The following is a 22,194-nucleotide window of genomic DNA, read 5'->3' on the forward strand; positions in this document are numbered from 1 at the left end:
TTATAAAATAATACAGAGGGTGCACATATAAGATTTTTACAACTTTTATAACCGTCATAGACAATGTATTATAAAACTTACATTTACCTTCATGACGAAATAAAATGCATATGATTTTATAGTTTGCGCACACACAATTCTGAATCGTATATTCTAGAATGAAATTACAAAACTTAAAGGCCGATGCACCGTATTTTGTTCTTGACTGTAAATGTAATTTGTACCTATAATACATTTTCTATGGGAACGCAAAAGTTGTAAAAATTAATTTCGGAATCGGAAAATTATGCATAAAACAAATTATTAATCAAGGAAAGTTCTGCCCCATCATTTCTTCAAGACACAATAAAAGACTAGCGCTGTATTGTCGATATTTTTCTGGTGACTGATAGGATTCATTTACGTAAAATATTTACAGTGTGGATTATCTGATCATATCACCTTGATGCACTTTTCTAACGGATGGAGCTAAAGTCCTTTCAGAAGAAAAGGTAAAGAGAGAAGAACATGAAAATGGGACCGATAATTTGCAGTATGATTTTTGCGATCCATTGAGATTGGCACCACAAACCAGCGTGCAAGTTCTTTTTTTTCATGGTTCAAGAGTTTAATTTCTAATTTCACACAGCAGACCAGATCATTGAGATCTGGAGTCCATAACATAACAGAAACAATGTCACCAGCAGGGAAGAAGATATGAAGACCTGCGGAACTTTTACACTGGTGGAAATGTTTCCGAGTTCCACAATTTTAACCTTTGGGACTAAAATATATATTTCGGATATAAATAAGTACTCGGCATTTCATTGGAATGTAAGCGTATGGAGAAGTGTACAGAGATATTCAAGTACCTGAGTGACTCATCCAAACGAAATGGTAGAAAAATCTGGTTAGAAAAATCTCATATGAGCCAAGATGTGCCAAGTTTCATGAATACTATGGCCAAGAATGGATTCGACTTTATAGAAAGGACTATTGCTCAATTTAATTATTTTAATGCCCAAAATAATTACGGTAAAAATTAAACAACGGGGCGATATTACTGAAAACATTTCATTCTATGACCAAACGTTTCGCAAAACCAGATATCCAGATTTGAGCCCATGTAAGTGATGAAAGAGTGCTTTGTCTGCAAATGCATGAGGGAAAGAATCATTGCGAGCGACTATACACGCCATGTGGACTTAAAGACTGACGGGAATAATTGCCATCCATTCCTATTGGAAAAGTTTCCAATTGCGACTTGGACGCCTAAATAAGATTATTAATCCCTCGGAGATCCGAAGGACAGGATTTTAATTTAATCGCTATTCATTTCGTGAAGTATGACAACAAACTTCCCATTTTAAGTAATTTTTCGTTCCTTCTGAAACCAAAGAGTTTTTGCAAAACTTAAATGGCACCCAAAACTAATTTATAACTTCGGCCTCGTACCCAATTTTATTTTTTCGGCCAGCAAACTTTTCAGAGAGGATTAACTGTGCCTATTTTTTGCCACAGGAACTAAAACTCAAACATTAAGCGACAAAAAAATTCTGCTCAACGGATGACAAAGGCTCTGTACAATCCTGACCACAAGGCTCGAGTAAAAAATATGTGTAGACTTGGTGCACACTTAATCCTAAAAATTAGACGGCCCGCAACACTTACCTTTTTAACACAACCTCCGAATATGTAAGAGAACCTAAAGATTACACGTTTAAGTTTGCAGAAATTCAATCTGCTTATTTTGACGTACACTGAGGACTGAGGTCAAGGTATAACATTAAGGTTTCAGACGAATAGAAAAGCAATTAACTGCAATGGATTTCTGCGTGAAATGATGCCATTGATTTGATGAGGAATAGTCCCTATCCACCATCCCACACTTAGACTATTCCTGCAGAAGTAAACGGCAAAACCTGCGTTGGTGCTTCGACAAACCCACAGTAAAACCTCAGCGGGCACTGCACCTTCTCCATGGCTTCTCAGCCCCACGCGAAATCAGCGAGGAGCTATCGAAACGATATGCTGCACTCATTTGTCACCCTCATATCTAAGCGTCATGGGCCGTCACGCGACGTCAAGAGCCCGCGTTGAAGTGACGTTGAGCTGCATGTGACCCCGGAATAACCCGTTCTCGAGAGACTGCTGGGGAGAGAAAGATAGAGGTAGAGGGCCCTACACAACTGTAGCCAAACACGTCATGGCCGTGGCGAGTCGACAACTGCGCTATTTTGAACGGCCTTTCACCGAAATTCAGCCGTGATTATCACAGCTACCTTCTCCACTCACCCACAGCTCCTCTTACCAGAGCAACACAGTAAGGCGAACATTCCGTAAACACGCTGATAGCATGACCCAGTTTACACACGGAGCGATTGGTTCAATTCAATAGGGGAACGAATTCCTACAAATGCAATAACGTCACCCTCCAAAGATTCTAAATTAAATAGTCACTCTACCCCTCCCACCTTTCACCGCGAGAAGAACTGATGACTATGGTGATTATTCTGAGGCTGCATATATACATATTTGATTTGAATTTGCGTCGTAAGAGACTCACTTTGTTAAAATAAGGTGGACCGCCGCCATTTTGAGCCGCAGTCTTTCTCCAGCCTCCAACTGAGTTGTTTCCTTGTGCTTGCACCTTACCGCGTTAAACTTGGCAATTTCGTAAGCGTCTCGAGAGACGGAAGTAGAAAAAAATATGAACTCAGATACCATACAGCTGAATTTCACGGCTGGAAAAAATTAGATGGTCAGGAGAAAGACAATCGAACATGTCAGCGAGGTCTGAGAAAGAGAGGAAATCATCGGAATAAATATGGGGATGAGAGTAAAAGAGGATGAAGGACATACTGCCTTGTGAGCGGTACCACGAAGTTGGCTACTATGGCAGGAGTGAAATTATTGGTAAAGTGGAGTGAAAATGTAAACTTATCGTACTGGATGACGGAAGGTATGCAGAACAGAATAAGACAAATTCGTGGGTACAAAAGGAATTCATTAAAAGGAGAAGTGTTTGAAAAGTCTTGAAAGGCTGTGCGATATTATTCAAGGACTTCCGAAAACTACGTTTAAGCGGCGAACTACCTGAAAAAAAGAACAGCTGACCAGTTGTACTGGAGGAGACGAGCCAGTAGAATGGCAAGACAAGAGGAGTTATGAGAGGGTGCTTACCTCAGGCCACTTCATTCTTTGATTTGTGGTTTTTTATTCGTCGAGATTGCATCAAGTTCTCCCAATTGTACATTCAATCGTGACCAGTCACGATCACTCCCTCTAAGGGGCTCCTGGGTCTCTTGTTAGGGGTCGCGACCCATAAATGCCGCGAGAGGGTTCGGTAGGGAAATTTTAAGTTTGGGTCCCGCTGCTACAGGGAGACGCTTACGGCGGCGCCAGCGAGGGAGCCGCGGAGTGCTGAAGGCTGGCCAATCGAAACCATCCTCGGTCCTTGTCTTATATTTGTCTCACCCGCTCCCTCCAACTCCGGGTGTATATTTGTCGCGCGGTGTGTGTGCCCTGCCGGAAGAGAGCGGATGGACGGAGCGAAGGATCGGGAGGGGGTAGCGGAAACCTCCCGGGTCGAACCGCGGAAATATAAAAGGCGAGGTACAAACATCAGGCGAGAGTTGAGAGGGGGAAGGTGGTGATTGGAGGGGATTGTTGAAAACCCAAAGTAAGCTCTTCCAGGTAACCGGGAGTGAGTTGACAAGTTTCTTGTGATCAAGAGTTAGTGAGGCCTATATGCGTAACAACGGGGTAATACTAGTATACGTGTACGCTAGGTGAAGTCATGGACAGTTCAGAAGACTGCAGCTGAAGAATGTGTGGTGAATAAATTACTGCTTGAGTTGGGGCCTGAACGAGAGTTTAAATCATATCCGTAAAAGAATTCATAAAACAACTACGATCAAAATAACCTCCGAAACGGAATGTCAACTCCAATTATGATTATTCTGGCGGAAAAGTAAACTTAACTAACCTATGAGTATTGATAAAAAATATGATTATTTTGAAAAATACAGCTGAAATAAAAATTTCGACATAAATGTCATCATAAATGCTAAAATTGAAATCAAGCGTGAATGATACACGTTGCTTGTAATTTTAGTATTCCCGTTTTTAGCGTAAGAGGCAAATCCATAATTGAAAATGGGGATGTTTGGATATGTGTAAATGAAAATGGAGAACAAAATCAGTTTTCGCTGGAGAAATCATTTCCGTTTTCCACCAACGAATTAATTTCGTCACCATGCTAAACAATATCATTAAAACTAAAATGAGCCATTTTTATTTTTCTGTGAAAGCAAACTTTGAAACTTATTTCTCTACGTCAAGTGAATTTTAACCAGGAGAATAATTGAAATACCCTGTCCTGCAGTAACGGACACTCACCTTTAAATATAAAAATATAACTCGCAAAATGGCGTCGACAACTTTTGAGTAGTTATTTGAGAATGCAACTCAGAAGATTTATTAGTTACGTAAACGATTAGCTGAAATTTATCTCCAATATTTCCTAATGTTGCGGTTGAAACATATTCTTACGAATATACACTACTTGTATCAGCTGACTCCTCATATTATTTCCCTTTCCGCTGTGGTCTCGACTACCAATGTAGTACGGAAATATCATTATCCCCATGATATCTATAAAATATCTTACGACTGGTCATACTTTCGACGTTAGACGAATATTTCACTGTGCCCACTATGCTTATAATGTATACCTATCTATGCCTATGAGTCTGCTTACGTTATTACAGGTGGTGTGGTACCTAACCCTAGAATCGCATTTTTATACATTTCTCACAGTTTAACCGGAGAGTACTCGTGGGGTACGCATATGACGCAAGTTAATATAAATTACGTCGCTGGTGCTAACAAAGGAGGACAGGTGAATTTCCATATGAAGAGAAGAATTAAATTTGCAAAATAATTTAAATACGGAAACAACGATGACAACTGTGATATCGTTTTCAACCCAAAAACCACATTTCACTCTCTGGGGAAAAGACTAAATCTAAAAAATGAAACGATTTTAGGCATAATTTTCCGGTATTAAATTTCAGGACTCCCAATAGCGCGAAATTTTCTAAGAAATATTGTCATAAGTCGAGCTCACCCGGAGGCTGCCATTGTAATCTCCCATTAGTGATCACATTACAAGCTTCACAAACTTCAATTTACTCCTGAAGAAATTTTAACCTTTTCCAGTTGCCTCTTCCATCAAACCAGCCAATTACGTGAAATTTATAAAGCTTACTTTACAGGTGAATCACCATTACTTTGAGTTCATCCAAAGTTTTATCAATTATCGCATATCTTAGGTTATCTCATGTTTGCCAACCCAAAGGCATTTATCCATTTGTTCCCTGTAGTTAACTGTCGCGACAGCTATTTGTTAAAGGACGTTTTTGTTCAACTATTGTTATGAATAAACTATTTAATGCAATTAAAGAGGTTTATTACTTTTATTAAGTATATGTAAATATAAACGTTTAACTCTACGTTTAAAATTATTTTGTGTGTAACAAAGACTATTCTGCCAGGAACAACACTTTAATCTTATAAAACAAGTATTTTTAATCCAGAAGAACCGGAGTTAGAAGAATCAATGGTAGTAGCATATAGTGACCATCAGGGCGGCGAATTCATCGCTTAATGATTTTGTGTTGAAGTTCGCCCTTCTTCCATCACCAATTAAGCAAAGTTGGCCAATTCTGTCGATTCAGAATTTCAACCCATTTTATGAAACCTTTCAATGCTGTGAAGCACAGGGTATTTCGGGCCAAAGAAAGCTGAGATAAAGCACGTTCATATCGGAATCAAATGTTGACTAGAATTTGGACGCCATGCGTCGGATGGCGGCATTGGTGGATGGTGAAAGCCAACTTTGCCTCATTTTTGATGGGTCGATAACTGTCGTCCCGGAATACCGGCACGCAAGAAGGGCTAATAAATGATTATCGTCCAAAGTTACCCACCCTCATTACCAGCCTTTCTCGTTATCGGAAATTGCTCTAAAGCGATTGAAAAACGACAGCTTTCAGCATAAAGGGATTGTCCATTCATCTGAACTCGGTTTAAGCTCGACAACGTCTATAGATCTTCTGTGAAGATACACCAATTTGAGAGATAGGTATAAAAAATTGGCTGGTCAAAATTAGCAGAAACAAAATTTAGAAAAAATAAAGCTTTTCAGTAAAACATGAACCAACATTTAAGGGCTGCGGTAAACTACAGTGCAGGGCTACAGGATGGAGGGCACGGTTTGAAATCGTTTCGGTGGCCACTGGACACCCTCAAGATTTATCAAAACTGTGTGATATTTTGGTACCAGATATTTCAAGGCTTGAAGAATTGAACTTGACCACTAACCCGTATTTACGAGTATTTAAAGTACGAGTATTTCATACGCCTTTGGGCTAAGTACTACGTAAGTTCTACAATCACCAATCAGATCCACTTTCGAGTTTATCACTTGGTTTCAATGAGCTCTACTATATGCAAACTGGCAAAGTTGGTTATTAGCGATGCCATCACAAAAGGACATACAACAAAACAGAAGCAATTCGCAACCCGTCCGGAATCATCAAAAGTAGTAAACTGTTTGAGATGAAGATCAGAAAATTCTAGGTATCCCGCGTGGTTTCTTCGGTGTTATGTCATTCACAAACAAAATCCATGATCAACCTTATGGTGACCGTACTTGGGACAACTATCGTTCCCAATTATTCACAATTTCATCATACAGAACGTTTAGAATGGACCAATAAAATAAGCTTAAAATCATATATTTTAAAGATATAATATTTGTTATGACCAGCATTTTCCTTGCTCATCCTGGCACTACCAATTTGAAATTATTTCTGGACACCGTAACATGAAGCCCTTGTTTTACAGTAGAGGATACATTTCAGATGCGTAGGAAGTTGAACAGCTCCGGTGACAAGTAGATTCCAACTAAAAGCAAAGGTTTCCAATGCAACTGGTGGAAGAATGTTCGGTGGTAATTCGACACTGGCCTCCGCATTTTCAGTTATACATGACTCATGCCACCAAGAAATGAATGACAGAGGGTGCTAGGATAAATAGAATGGAATATGGGAAAGGCAAGATTATTTGAAAGGTTTAACGCGTTAGACCATGAACGGAGACTTCATAGCTGATGCGTTCGCGTATTGATCGAGGGGAAAATGAGTCAGGCATACTTACATTGGACCGAGAATATATGGATAAACTTGAAGAATACCCAATCTGTTACTATATATTTTAAAGTAATTTCAATCTAATGTTAAATATCCTTTGCATTAATTATTCTCAGGTAAATCCGGCAGGAATCGCAGTAATCCTCTTAATTAAATCAAAACAACATTTAAAAGATCGTACTGTCTCCACGTTGAAACAATCGCCATATTACAAATGAATTTACACCACCTGAATTATAGTGGGGCATTCTCTCATGCATTCCTCAAGAGCGATTCCGGGACTTTCCTGTCGGTAGCAGTACGATCCGTCCTCACGGACTACCACCGCACATCGCCCTGGAATTACTACGCAGCTTGGTGTTGATATGCATTGATATTACACGGCTAGCCATTAGAGCAATCGGAACATAGATAAATCATTCTTCCGTCCCACAAAAACTTTGAAAGACGTTCTGATGGAAGTAAACGAAGACGAGCCATCCATTTGGACCTTCGTTTTCTCCATTGCACTGGTACAATCGGCATCAGAGGGAAATCTCGCCTTTTCGCTCAGTCGGCCTCTTTGACCTACGTCCTTAAACAAAACTTATTAACTCGCTCAATCCCTATGCCTTGGGGTGAGGGGGGCACCGGGAATCTTCGTGGAAGAAGGAAGTCCATGAGAAGGAAGTACGGCTCTGCCATCTTGAACGTCATCCCGGCACCCTTGCTTGCATGCGGGTGTCGGTGAATGTATGTAGTAGATGCCTTGTAACGCGACTCGCCGGAGATAAAAAGAAAAAGAGGAGGTATTGGGTTCCTGCCGGGCATCTTCGCCGCGACGTGCGGGAGCGAGTGTGTGAGAGAGTCTATCCGGGCTGCCCCCCCCCTCCCCCCAGGGCTCCTCCTCCCCCACGTTCGTAGGGGACTCCTCGCCGCACCCACCTCTCTCTCTCACCCCCCCCCATACCACCTCTCTCGTCTTGGTAGGCAGGCTCAACACTGAAATCGGTGAAGCGCCCCAAGATGGGTGTATTCTTGGGAGGAGGGTGGACGACCGCAGGGGCCGGGGCTGCATCCGAGGCATTGCCGAGGCACTCCAGGGACCGGCGCCACGCCACGAGGAGGCACCCGACCCTTCTTCCCTCCCGCCCGCACCCCTGCCAAACCAACCCTCGGCGCATGCCCCGCCGTTTTCGTTTTCGCCAAGCACAAAAACGTCCGCGGAGGACGCGATGACGTCTGCCTCGCGATAGGACATAAGATTTTCCCAAATTTTGGAAAGGGGTGGGAGTTGGGAAGAGGGAGCGCGAGTTCACCATTAAATCTCATACATCGTCTCCGCGAGGGATTATTATTGTGAGTGGCAATCAATAGTTTAAAGTAAAAGATTTTGGATGGACACAGACCAAACACACTCAATTTCTGAGCCTCACTTAACACCGACGAGACCCATTACACGACGATATGTGTTCTTCAATTCTGCATACTTCCGGCTTTCCATCATCCAGTCCAATGCGCCCAATCCTTTCCTCTCCCTATCTCGCTTGCTTATCCTTCTCCCCTCTTATCACCTTCAACGTTACCTCGCCAATGAAAATGCCCCGCACCGACTTTACTGGTCTCCTTTGGATTTCTCCAAACAACCCTACCTGCAAGCAATCCAGCAACCAGCATCATCCAGCAAGTAATTCCTCGTTTGCTTTCTTTTCCGTCCATTTTACTTTTTCCAATCCTCATCCACACTTACGGGTTAAATGGAAGAAGGGACCATTAGGTCTCAATTTCGCCCAAATAAACACCTCCATCCATCTCTCTATGCACACTCGCATCTTAAGTATCCCACGCCAATCATTTTTGCCCCGAAGATCAGATTTCTGCACCCTAGTGAAAAACGCTCCGATTTCACTCATAGTATTTTCTTTACATATTTCTTCAACTCATCGATTCCTTCCACCAGGTAAAAGCATATCAGCCTTAACGCGGTTTTTCTTCTCATGTCCCACAGCTTTCAGACCATCTTGGGTAAAAATTCGTGATTCTAGGGGTAAAAAAAACGTCATGGCGCACAATGAGCGATTCCAAGAAAATAAGGATTTTAGTTGCGTGGGGTTAAGCTAGAAAGACTTTAGACATTCACGAGGCATGGCGCCTAGAAAGTAAATATCCATTCATAAAATAATTTTCTCTTTCAGTAATCCCGTGACCTCATTACGCCTCTACAATGAAAGTCACTCACACAATATTGAAGGAACTGAACCGGACGCGAGATTCAAAACTCGCGCGTTGGAGTCCAGCCACCAAGTTAGCTCCAATCGAGCCAACCGGGTCGGCGAAAATAAGTCATCTGGGTTCGAAACCAACGACATTGAAAATATTTTTTTCCAGGGGAAATGACCATCTGTTATCACTGGCGTAAATTATAAAATGAGAAAAATTACACTTTATATTTCGTAGAAGAACGAAAGCCCATTTCTCGAACAACACCGAAAAACTAGACAGGCATAAAACTGCATGTGGGGAAAATGGCGAGAGACAAGTGGAAGTGTAAGTAAATAACTCAAATTTCTAACATGAACATTTTCTAGCGATAACTATTCGTTGATTATGAAAATATTCTTAGATTTTCGTTTCTGCATGTAGATCGCGCGCATAATGGTTAGCCCAACACAAATGTGAATCACAGAAAACCATAGTTTTACTACTACTAAAAAAAAATGAAATGGAAAAAATGTTATAAATTAACAGGAGGCCTCTGAATGAAAAAGGCACGGACATGAGCCGACCCGACGAACGGATTTGACGAAGCGGGACTACGGAGTCCGTTGAAGGGAGTCCACATTTTTCCCAGTTACTTAAATGTCACACATCATTTTTTTAATAATCTGCTCGAGGTATTATTTCCAGCATGGTTTTTTGATTTGTGAGGGGAATTCGCCAACTCCTAGCGAGGTTCCTACCGATAAATCCAAAACTGCAGCATCAAACTTGAGGGTCCCCTTATTCATCTTTATCCAGTGTTACGAACTCCCTCAGGGTCCTTTCGTTCAATTCTTTCCCTTTTTGAAGTTTTATATGAATTTCCTAATACGTGTATCTGAAAAACTACTCGCACTTGATGACACTTTCACGCATTTCAAATAGCAATTCTAAACTAATGGCGGCGGGATCTTTGCAACGGCTAAGTGATTGACTCCAGTAAAAGGTGCTGGTGTCCCAATCATCGCCACTTTTAACTTTGCCTTACATACAGGCCTGTAGGATAGCTGCTAGCCCATCCCTTGGTCAGGGGCTGTATATTTGTAAATGCTTACCACTCGCCTGTTTAAAACAACTTCATGGGATTTCGTTATATATTTTTTAGCACTCTTATCCGAAGGTGGAACCTACGCATGTCGAGTAACATAGCTTCGACGTCTATGTTCGTTTATTCGTCGATTATACTTGCATATTTAGTACAATATATCTAGATTGTGGACCATTATGTGCAACCCGTTGAACGCAATCGATGGATTTAAGCAACGCTTCGAATACACTTGAATGTAACCAGGAAAGTCGTAGTGGAAAACATCCAACATATTGAAAAATATCGCGAAAAAATGTATGAGAAGGAACGGTTGTAAATGAATTATCGCTGAAGAGAGAGAACGAAAGGCAGCCGCTACAAATTCTGATTCTGATCTTATAATTAAAAAAACCTTCCAACGGGAAAACATAATATTGCCCAATAATTGAAACCATAATATTTCTCTCCATCACAAACATACATACAACTTCAATGAAACAAAATTCTAGCAAATCAGAAATGCCTGATATGTATCCATTGAAACATCAATATGTCCAGTATTTTCAAAGAAATACTTTAAAACTCCTGAAATAATATAACAGATAAACGTACACAATCTACTCAGTTGTCTATTCGACTATATTTACTTTCAAGCATGTAGCTAGTTTTTTAAAACCTATGTATTACTGCCAAAGGATTGGGGCGACAAGAGAAAAATAGACTGAACTAAACGGAATAATAGTATGATTTAGCAATGAGAGAGGACGATTGATTTATTCCGCCTTAAAATTCTATATCAGACAAATTATTCTCGACTTATTTATTCTCGTATACCTGTATACGCACCATTCAAGCCGTTCCCTCCAGGGTAGGCACAGTCAAAACATTTTAAGACACTACATAGAATAAACACCTTTTCACTAATTTCTTACATACTAATCTATCCTTTCACTTGTCCACACATTCATGCAAACGTTTCTTGTTCCATTGAGTTCTAATAATTCTTGTTCAGAGAAAGTCCTCAACTACACTCCCCAGTGACTTCCTCAGTCTATCCCTTATTCTTAAAACACACCACTTCTCTTAGATATATGGCGCAGCGCTTTAATCCAGACAAATTTCAATTTGAATTTCCCGCCATATCGTAGTTCCTCTAGAGATCGCTATTGGAGCTATTGAAAGCTAAAGGCATCTAGTAAACAGTCATTGCCTCAAAATAACCGAGATGTTACGTACAAGTGCGGAGTACAATCGAAGAGCCACTATTATCGAAAGTGTTCGCGCTGGGCGTTATATTTCGAAATAGTTCGATTCTTCTGGTACCCCAGATCAACTGTTTACGATATTGAGGCTAAGTATAATGCTTCGGAGAAGTCTGGGGAAGGTTTCGCTAATCCGGCGGGGAAATCTCTTTCGAGAAAACGCGTGCTTGTCCGGATTTGTTTAAACACGTACTTTGTCTGTACATAATTGATGAATCAACCGTAATACTTCTCCCAAGTCAGCCAAACAAGCGAAGCATACCCCTTCAGTATTTGTCTGTTAAGGAAGCATTCAGTCTACAGAATTTCATGATCTACTCATTCCTAACCTAGTCTCCCCTATTTTTAGCACAGATAACCCTCGAGTAATACATATACACTACTTTACTCCGCATTTATGCTTATCTTGGCATACCAACACTAGTTCCACTTCCTTTGTTGATTATTCTAGGGTATTCTAGGGATGAGTACACTTTTGCACTTAGCGTGCAGAGGCGTCAGTTCACAGCATGTGCCTCCAGAGGTGGTAGAGGAGCGAGATCAAAAATATGCTGCTATCAAGGTAGTCCGTTCATAAAAAATATTAGTTCGTTTGGAATACTTGAAAGCCGACCTGCGTCATTAATAGGATTTGATTTCACTCGTCGCAACTTGGATAAAATGTGTCAAAACTGAGCAGTAGTACCGTAACCTTGGCTCACGTAACGCAAATGTTGTGGTGACCCTCATATGCCTATGTACATTTACTCATACAGGACGAAAAAAGTCCCCTACGATCGAATCCATGATGGACGAGGGAGATTGTATGTCATTGATCCAGCTAAAGAAGCAAATCTGCAATCATTTCTTCTGTTTTTATGTGCATGGTCACAATGGACGAGATATGGATGCCTATAAATAGAAATTAGCTATTGCTCTGGCATATGAGCACGCTTTAGAGCCTTATGAGGCATTTCTAGTAAACTTCATAAGTGACCTTGACGAAATAGGTGAAAACATAACCACTGAAGAGTATCAAATTCATCAATCGCGAAATCCAAACTACATTTCAAGTAACATCAATTCATCAAGTCTCCACGGAAAATTGTTTTTAAATAGATATCGCTCATAATAAGAAGCCGTTTAAGATAAATTTGAAGCGATTTCCGAGATTTGAAGGGTGAAGCGATCTTGTGATAGTGTCCTGAGCGTGTAAGCGTTTTGCTGGAATTGGAACACATTGGAATGTCACATGTCACAGTATAAGACTCACATACTTTATAAATACAATTTTCACTGCATGTCAGCAGGACAGTGCTAGGTTGTGGAAGACCTATTGGCCTTTATTATTACTTGCTCACAATCCGTGAGCACTCCAACAACCCATGGGAAAAATATCGCTCCACTGTACGGAGTCACACAAATGGAATAATACAGCCAAACCATACTTGTAAATGACTCATGATAATCTCATAATTACGAGTGTAAAACGTGTCATGTAAGACGTTTCAATAATATAATTGGCTGATGTATTCACCCGGAAAATGGGAAATCTGTTGTTTGAAAAGGAAAGTAAAATGATTTTTGGAATGAGACTCTTCATCCTGTTTAAACGACAATGAAAATGATAATCATTAACCTGCAATGGTGCCCCAGTGAAAAAACCTAAGATGCAGCTTCATACCCTTTCATCTATTTTCTTCTGTTTTCATCAAATATATAAAAAAACAATGCTATCGCAACTACATAAAAACATTAACTTCACAGAGGCACGTTCAACAGTAGAGTCTGTGTTCTACCTATACGTACCCTAAGGAATGACGGGTACGCTCCGTTTTCTATCAAATGACTTCCTATGTAATATACAGCATTAATTATCTCATCTGCCTCGGTGAATATATATTTTTTCTATCTAGGCATTACATTCCCTTATTTCATCTGCTCATACAATGTTCTTGCCATTGATTCGCAGCCGTTCCCTTCTCCCAAAAACAAAATTGGGAGAACCTTGGGCAGAGCCTTAATCTAGCCAGTCCGAAATCCAACAATATTACAACGAATACGAGACGATTCGAACCCCAGAGGCGGCGGTTTGTATGTGCAGACTGAAAGTTTCGAGCAGAACATAAAGAGCCTTTACATCTGTGAGAGAGGTTTCAAGGCAAGTCACCACTTGTTGCGCTGTCGCACGAGCAGGTCACTTACGGCACCAGGTGTAGCCCCTTTCGCTGAAGTCTGACCCGCGCGCGTTTCTCATAATTTTTCCCGTTCTCCAAGATGTGGAAAGAGATAGTAATTTCGGTTCATATTTGGATACTCCCATCCCTTCTCTTATTTTTTAATTTGACGAAAGTGGGTACACCTTAACCTTAAGTTGGCAACGCCGAGACTAGAACCGAGATTTAACTTTCATCATGTAGACATTTCCTTAAACGCAATCACGTAGTCTTCCCGCACGGTATGCAATTAAAGGGAAGCGAGAGGATTCTAGGCATTGCCATTTCATAAGGCACACCAAAGGTCATTAGATACGATATCCAGGAATCGACTCTAAACTGCAACGTATTTACATAAAAATTGATGCTCGCGCGGCCGAATGCGCATTCTTGAGCATTAGGCCGAGCGGAAGATGTTCTCTAGTATCATTATAGATGTGTAAATATTTTGTCATGGTTTTTCGTATTTTGAGAGATATTTTTACAATCGGTTAGAGGCAGGTCGCGCGACGAAATTATCTGGGATGGTAAATATATGAATAATTAAAGGTCTGATGGAAAATGTCTATCTTAAAGTCGTAATAGCGAGAGTAATGGGAACCTTTTCACCTTGAAAGGCCCTGAAGCGACCTGCAACTCATCGTCTGAGTGAGTCGAGGTGACTGGATTCTTGGGTGCGGTATGGACTGGATGTCAACCTACTCCCACTTGCAGCAGTCGAGCCGGCTTGCACGCTACGTTGGATACTAAAGATGGTCGATGAATAGCTCGGAGCAGACAATCGATTGGATTCTGTCCGCGAATCGATCAGTTTAAAGACAACATCCGAAAGATTGATATCCTTCCGGTCGGGCAATGTCCTGCAAATTATGAGCGGCGGGGAGGGGGGGGTGAAAATAAGAGCAATTTTCCCAGTTTTCATTTGTCAGTCAGTCAGCCTAGCATGTTTAATCGACTACCATCGAGGACCTGATGCCTGAGCGGTATCATTTCAAGTCTTAAGGGTTTAGAAACGTTACATAGTCGTTTCCAGAATGACCTTCTGTAAAAAGAGATAATTCTTTTGCAATCCGGCGCCAGTACCTGGTGTTCCAACGCCTAAAATTTTCTTTAACGTACGTGAAATATACTAGGGAAAATATTTTATGCAAGCCAGAGGAGGGATTCGAACCCAGAATCTTTGAGTTTTCTTGCCGAAGGTTGTCCACCTGATTACTGAGGCTGACGAGATTAAAATATAAAACATGAAAAATAGGACTTTTAAAGCTGATCAATGCTTTTCATTGAAGGTCAGTGTTCGATCGCTTAGAAAAGAACAAAACAAGTCGGAAGGTGGGGAAGAAATTTATCATGAGAAAGAGGTCAAGTAATAATGTATATTTTGAGAGGTGCCGAGAAATGTCTCGCGAAATATATTCAATGCAACAATTAACATTAACTACATGAAAAGATGAATTGGTGTGTATACCTCCGCCGACTGGTGATATTACCACAATCGCACCAAATATTAACCTTTCTAACACCCAACGTCCAGGGGCTGGGCTCGGTGGAAATGAAAAGATGGTAGCACGCTAACACCAGCATCCCACTTACTATACTATGAAACTTTATCATTGCATCCATTTTTGACTCCTACCCTCGATAACTCATCGTGAAACTATGATAAACACCATTTTAATCTCATATCGATTATTAAAAAAATAGCAACGTGGCCAACCTTCTTAGTAGGTTTTTTTTGAAATTTTAAATACTTAATAATGAATCTCACCATCAACAGAATACCCACGATATCCGCAACGAATATGTTTATTTCTCCAAATCGAATCCCGATTAATCAGTCCTTTTATCCAAATCATTACACCTAATTTCGAGTACAAAGATGTGTAGAGCAAGCACTAACAGCTTAAACTGCGTTTTGGTGTCGTAGATGTCCGAGACTGCTGTATTTACCCACATTATATTCGCCAAGAAAAAAGATAGGCATTTACTACTACATGATTTTCTCCTCCTGGGCTGCAGTCATTTAACTGTATATACTACCATGGCTTCTACAAATGGCATTGCGGGGGACGCAAGGCGTGGTCTTTACGCCCCCACCAGATACTGCCATAGATCGTACGATCTGGTCTCGTACGACCTGGGGTCTGAAAAATTAATGCGGGGGTCAATTCCTTCACTATGAAAAAAATCAATCCTAGTCATTAGTGATTTATTCGCGGCTTTTCCAACAAGGCAGGTATTCAGCCGTCGACGTTGTTTCAGCTCCACCGAGGACCAAGTGAAAGACTTCACTCAAGAGGAAAACACCAAATGCTTCCGTTCTCGGCATGTTTCCTCCCTAAATGTTGAGGGTATTAAACACTATGCTATTCCGCGTTTCAAGTTTTCATTCTACGGTAAGAGTTGGTATGCAAAATGTCATCTACACTTTTGCACCCCTAAACCTAAACCATTGGATGAAAGTTCTTTCAGAATGACTACTTAAAGTGTTCACTGTCATTGCGAAGCGATTCCGTGAAGTCAAACAAGGGTACCACCACAAGTCTCTGAGTTGTGGCACTTTGGTGGAGACAGATGGAAAAAAATGAGTTTCCACATTATGTCAACCAGGAACTGTTATTTTGTTTTGCGTCCTTCTGAGGAGACTAATGGGCGTTCAATTATAACCATTTGGTAGTTTACCGTTTAATGTAGGTTTTGGATGGATATACGAGGGTCATCCGGAAAGTAGTACCCGTTCGTGCCGCATGAAGTGCTGACGACGCGAGTAGCCGCTGGTCGAGGTCAGATAGCTTCAGTGGCTTGTCTGCCTTCTCTGAGCCAAGTTGCGTGACGCTAGCATTGCCTGTGTTGTTTCTGTGATTGTTTACAATGTTTAAAAAAATTGAGAACGCCGCCAGTTGTGAAGTGAGGGCAGTGATTAAATTCCTCAATGCAAGAAACGTTCGCCCATGTGATATTCATCGCCAATTAAAGGAGGTGTATGGAGACAATGTAATGGACGAGTCGTCTGTTCGGCGGTGGTGTCGCAACTTCAACATGGGGAGGGGGAACACACACGACGATGAGCGTTCGGAGAGACCGTCTGTCATTACAGACCAACTGGTGAGCTCAGTTGACGAATTCGTGAGGAACGATCGGCGCGTCACAATTGATGACATCTGTGAGCATTTTCCCAATGTTTCTCGAACAATTGTTCATGAAATTGTTAAACACCATCTGCATTATGCAAAAATTTGTGCAAGATGGGTCCCTCGCGTATCTCAATGAGCTGGCGGCGAAGGACTATGCAGCAGGAATACAGAAACTTGTCACACGTTATGACAAATGCCTTAATTTGCTTGGAGATTATGTTGAGAAGTAGTTTAAAGTATCCTCTTTCAAATAAAATTTTTTATGTTTGTTAATATTTACTTTTGTGTCTTTATTTCACGAACGGGTACTACTTTCCGGATGACCCTCGTAGACTGAACACTCATACTCTTCCTAGCCTCGCCTAACAAGACACAACCTGTCACACAACAATAAATTGTTGTACGCTTCCGCATAAATTCTATCTCCCATGGGAAAGTGATGATAGTTCAATGGGTAAAAGCGATGGACTAATGACCGGCGGACCTCGGTTTGATTCCGGGTGACTCCTCTGCGCAGCCTCAGCTTCATCCAAGCTGTGATATTTTGGGTATCAGATCTTCCTAGGAAACCAAAGGTGGCATAGAGTAGTACCTGGCCACTGCCCTCATGCGTGAATTTCACACCTCGCATCATTGGGCTTTGGTTGACAAAGGTGAGCTTTATCATCGCTTATTCTTCCGTCCATCAAGCCAATCCTTTTCCTACCCATACCCTTCTTGCCTAACGTCCTCCCGTCGTTCAGTCTTCACCATTCTATCGCACATTCATATGCCCTTCATGTATCTATCCTGCATTCTTTATATATCTCCCAACAACCCTCTCTCCTCTCCCACCACGCCTAATGCTTCGTCTTTTATTTTTCTTTCCCTCCAATTTTACCTTTTTTCACACCCACACTGCGAAAGCCTTCAATCTACACCCGTCAACTTTCTTCAACAAACGAGTTTTCGAGCCTAACAAAACCAATCTCAGCACCAAAGTTTGCATTAGTCTTTTTGTATTACTAGTCTAGAGTGTGAGAAAGGATCTACTTACGTCCAAGGATTTCGATCGGCCCTCGATTTCACCCTTCCTTTTCTCTCCAAAACCACGGGAATAACAAACTACGTAATTAATTAACTACCAAACACAGGAGCACCTCTCAGGGTGATCAAATTATTCGGGGAAAAGAGCGAACTTCCCACCCAACAGGACCCAGCATCACAGGCGGCTGCTTTTTTTCCGCGGGATGGGACCGTGGCTAGCTTAACGCCGTGGGTCAGCGCGTGGCAGCCGCCGGCCACACGAGCGAGGAAAAGGCGAACCGTTCCCGAATTTCGGGTCGATACGGGAGAGCCGCTAGAAAGAGGAGAGAGCACGAGGGGCCACTTAAAAACATGGGGGGGCGTCACGGGGCAGTTTGGAGCTCGGGAGCCAGCTAGAGCCCAGGGAAAAAATGGTGACCGCTAGCATTTCCCACTGGCACCCACACTATAACATGTGCCTCCGTCACAGCGGAGGTGACGCACGTGGATTCGAGGATGCCCAGACTCCGTGTACGGTCCTTGGGTGGAGATGAGAAACGCCACAAATAAATGTTTATTGGCGTTCAGAGACCGTTTGGATGGTGGAACGGAGGATAATAAACCACCTGCCTCCTCCCCAAAATGAAACCGACAGTGAATTATAAAAGATGGCGCCAACGTAGAGGGTCCAGTGGACACACCCACGATCTCTGGCTAAACGGGTGTACTTTTTTAAATACCAATGCATATGTATCTTTTGAAGTCACCCACAGTGACCCCTGCAAGCAACATTGGAAAAGCATTTGCTTAGGGCCGGGATATTCATTGCACTTATTTGTAATGCTCCCGAAAAAAGGGTCCTTAATTCAGTTTTCAATCTGCAGCCTGTTCAATAAATATCTTACGCATATCTTCGACAGTTTTTCTTGCAAATAATTAGTTGCATTCAATATATGGACCATTTCACTCTGTATTTTTAAAATAATTTCAATCCAGTTTTAAATATTTTTAAGGAGTCAAGCCCCAGAACTAAAGATTTTAGGTCAAAAGATGCTGATACTACCATGAAATTATTGTTTTTGGGATAAGTTCTAACTGCGCTATGATCTGACCTTTCGGGACTCTAAAATGTAAATTCCAGCTACATGCTACGACAAAAACAATGCGCACATACACACATATTAACACTTTGTGTCTTTGGAAATGAGTAGGAGTGGGATACAACTCCTGATAAGTCACAAGTATATTTAAAGACTTCGTTCACTTAAATGAAACTTCATTGTATCAAGGAAGGAATACGTAAGCATTAAAAATATTCCAGTATCCTTTTGAATGAGAAAAATTTTAAGTTTATGGCATATTATCGTTGGAAAGAATTTAAGTCTACTCATGCCTGAGGAATACATTCTCCAAGCAAGAATTCATATCATACAGCAAATATGTGGAGTGTCCAATCGCTAAGGGGTGTTGACCAGGGTGGTATTATACAAAGGATAGAGATTAAAATTCCTTCAACATCATTGTGACAAAGGTCTTCTTAGACCATGTATTACTTCAGGGTTTTTCTTTCATGATACGCATAAATTGACTTACGGTCGATGAATAAATTTACATTAACGTACGAACTTAAGTCGATCGGGTGTAAAAGACAGCTCGGGCCTGTTCACATTGATAATATTGTTGTGAGGATGTGGTCTCCCGCAAAGAAGCAATCTGCTTGGGTAGGGCTGCTAGAAAATAACCTTTTGTAAGGTTAATGCCCTAGTGGGAGTCGATCGCTGATTAGCTAACAAAAACTCGCTGCCACAGAACAGTATTCAAAAAACTTTAATAGCGGAACGGTCCCCATATTAATCCCCAATATTTCTTTAATTGCATCACACCACAACCTCAATATTCCATTTCGACAAATGTATTAAGTTTTATTAAAGTTCTTATTTTTTTCAGAATCTAGTCGGTTCCTCCTCGCTTATTGTTTTGTTAACGGCTGCTTCATTGGGTCCCACACACTCGGTACATATTTCCAATGTAGGCTAGGATTATTCCGTTATTTTTTTAATTAAATGCGTTCAAAATAATCAATGAATGACTATTGATGCACAATATTCATGTATCATCCGCCATCAGTTCCAAAATATCGACGAAGAATAATATTTTAATAGCTATGTATAACCTTTACCCACGAACACCCTTCATGCTTAATACCACCATTACCCTGAATTTTAAATATTGTAACACTGTGTAGTGAGAAGCAGCTGCCTAAGCTTACATACATTATCAACTATTCCTAGTAGTATAAATATTAGGACGAATGAACAAACTTTCGTTTATTCGAACTTGAAAATAGTACTTCAGCTAAAAAAAATCAACTTCACATTTTACATCAAATGGTCTGCTTGATGACTATGTACTGGCATGTGCATACTAGCGATACGGAGAACTTTATTAAAATTGAATTAATCCCAAGGCATTTTCAATGCCATGGATTGAATATTGGCTGCCTATCACCAGCCATTATCTATCCTAGACCCACTCCTGAATATATGTTCTCTATTTCTTCACGGAAATAACTCTCCAATCAATCAAAAAATAAATCATGCATTTGTTATGCAAAATTAATTTACTTCCTTCGTGCTCTTCAATGTTGACCAGTGCAAAGACTACTTGCTCCCACCTCCAGGCAGCCCTCGGCATCCCCTTTGAATGTACTGGCGCTACGAAGGCCCGGTTCCGCGCGAGGGTCGTTCCGCGCGACAGACTACGAGCTAGATGCACGCTTCTCGAGGAATTGACAATATAGAGAAGAAAGGGGGGCAGGAGTTGAACCTTTGGAGTCGCTAATGTCTGGGAGATCACAAGATTGCTCGTAATAAAAGCATTTCCTGTGGCTGCATGGTTTTCATTCTAATACATCGTGGCATTTGAGAGTTTGCGAGTCTCCTGAGGTAATTCCCACTGACAAGAATTTTCGGGTGAGCTAAGCGCAAGGTAGATAAAACATTTGTTCACAAATAGTTTGACCATTAGCTAATATACGACCGTTTTACAATTCACATTACATTGAAACCAGTTGAAATTATTTAAGTGACATCGTCCGTTGTCCCTTTAATTATGAAATGGCTAATTTGACAAGCACCTATGGACGGCGTTGAAAGAGTCTTATTTTTTTAGAATATTAATTAAATTTGGAGGGATTTTCATCGAATAGAAAAATGAGTCGCGAAGTCCACATTGCCCAGTTATTTGTTTTGGCGATAGCATAGCGCTGACCAGTTTCAGGAAGAGATGGCACGTACATGTATTTACTATGGTAAAATACTTTACGTTCGTTGGTCCTAATCCCGCTGGCGGTATCAACAAAATGAGCCCTAACTTTGGAAAACAAGCGTGCTTTAAGGAACGGAAAGTCCACACTGATTTCAGGTCCTCTGCCACTCCTCGTCCCAATGCGATTGATTTCTTCCATGACCTCTCATGACCTATGACTCTTTTGAGCGACCCAAGTGGGTTCCGCTGGACGTCGGGCACACAAATAAGGATATCGAGAGGAGTTTTAACGTCGAGGGCCGCTGTTTCGAATAATGCGACTACATGCGGCAATGGCGAGGCGTAGCCACCATACCTACGCTGAGATAATGTTATTAGGACCAACTAAGCATCCAAAATAGGGACTCCAAAATTGTTTCGAGAAATTGAACTCGAGTATTTTCCACCATTGTCCAACAATATCGTAGCTTTAACCTAAAAAAATCGTACTCCAAAACAAGTAATAGAAAAACTGTCCATTTGCTATCATTGCTATTTTCATTCTCTAAGAAAATTGCCTACGAAAACTGGGAGGATCCATTTGTCGTTCACAGCCGAACTACTGTTATTGCAGAGAGCCTATACGAACCGGAATATAGGTACCGATAAAATGTACGGTACAGCATATTGCATGACAAATGACTGCGGATTTCTTCGCAAAGAAAACCGATGATAAAACGACAATCAACCTTAACTTAGCAAAAATATGTAATCACATTCTGATGAAATTGCAGATACTTATTTCGCTACCCATTAAGGAAAATCTAACGCGAAACTGAAGGGTGACTTTGAAATATACGCGCACCTCTTCATTAAAAAGAGATTGACTCC

This window comes from Hetaerina americana, unplaced genomic scaffold (assembly GCF_022747635.1).
Source record: "Hetaerina americana unplaced genomic scaffold, ioHetAmer1.1.p SCAF_5, whole genome shotgun sequence".
NCBI lineage: Eukaryota > Metazoa > Arthropoda > Insecta > Odonata > Calopterygidae > Hetaerina > Hetaerina americana.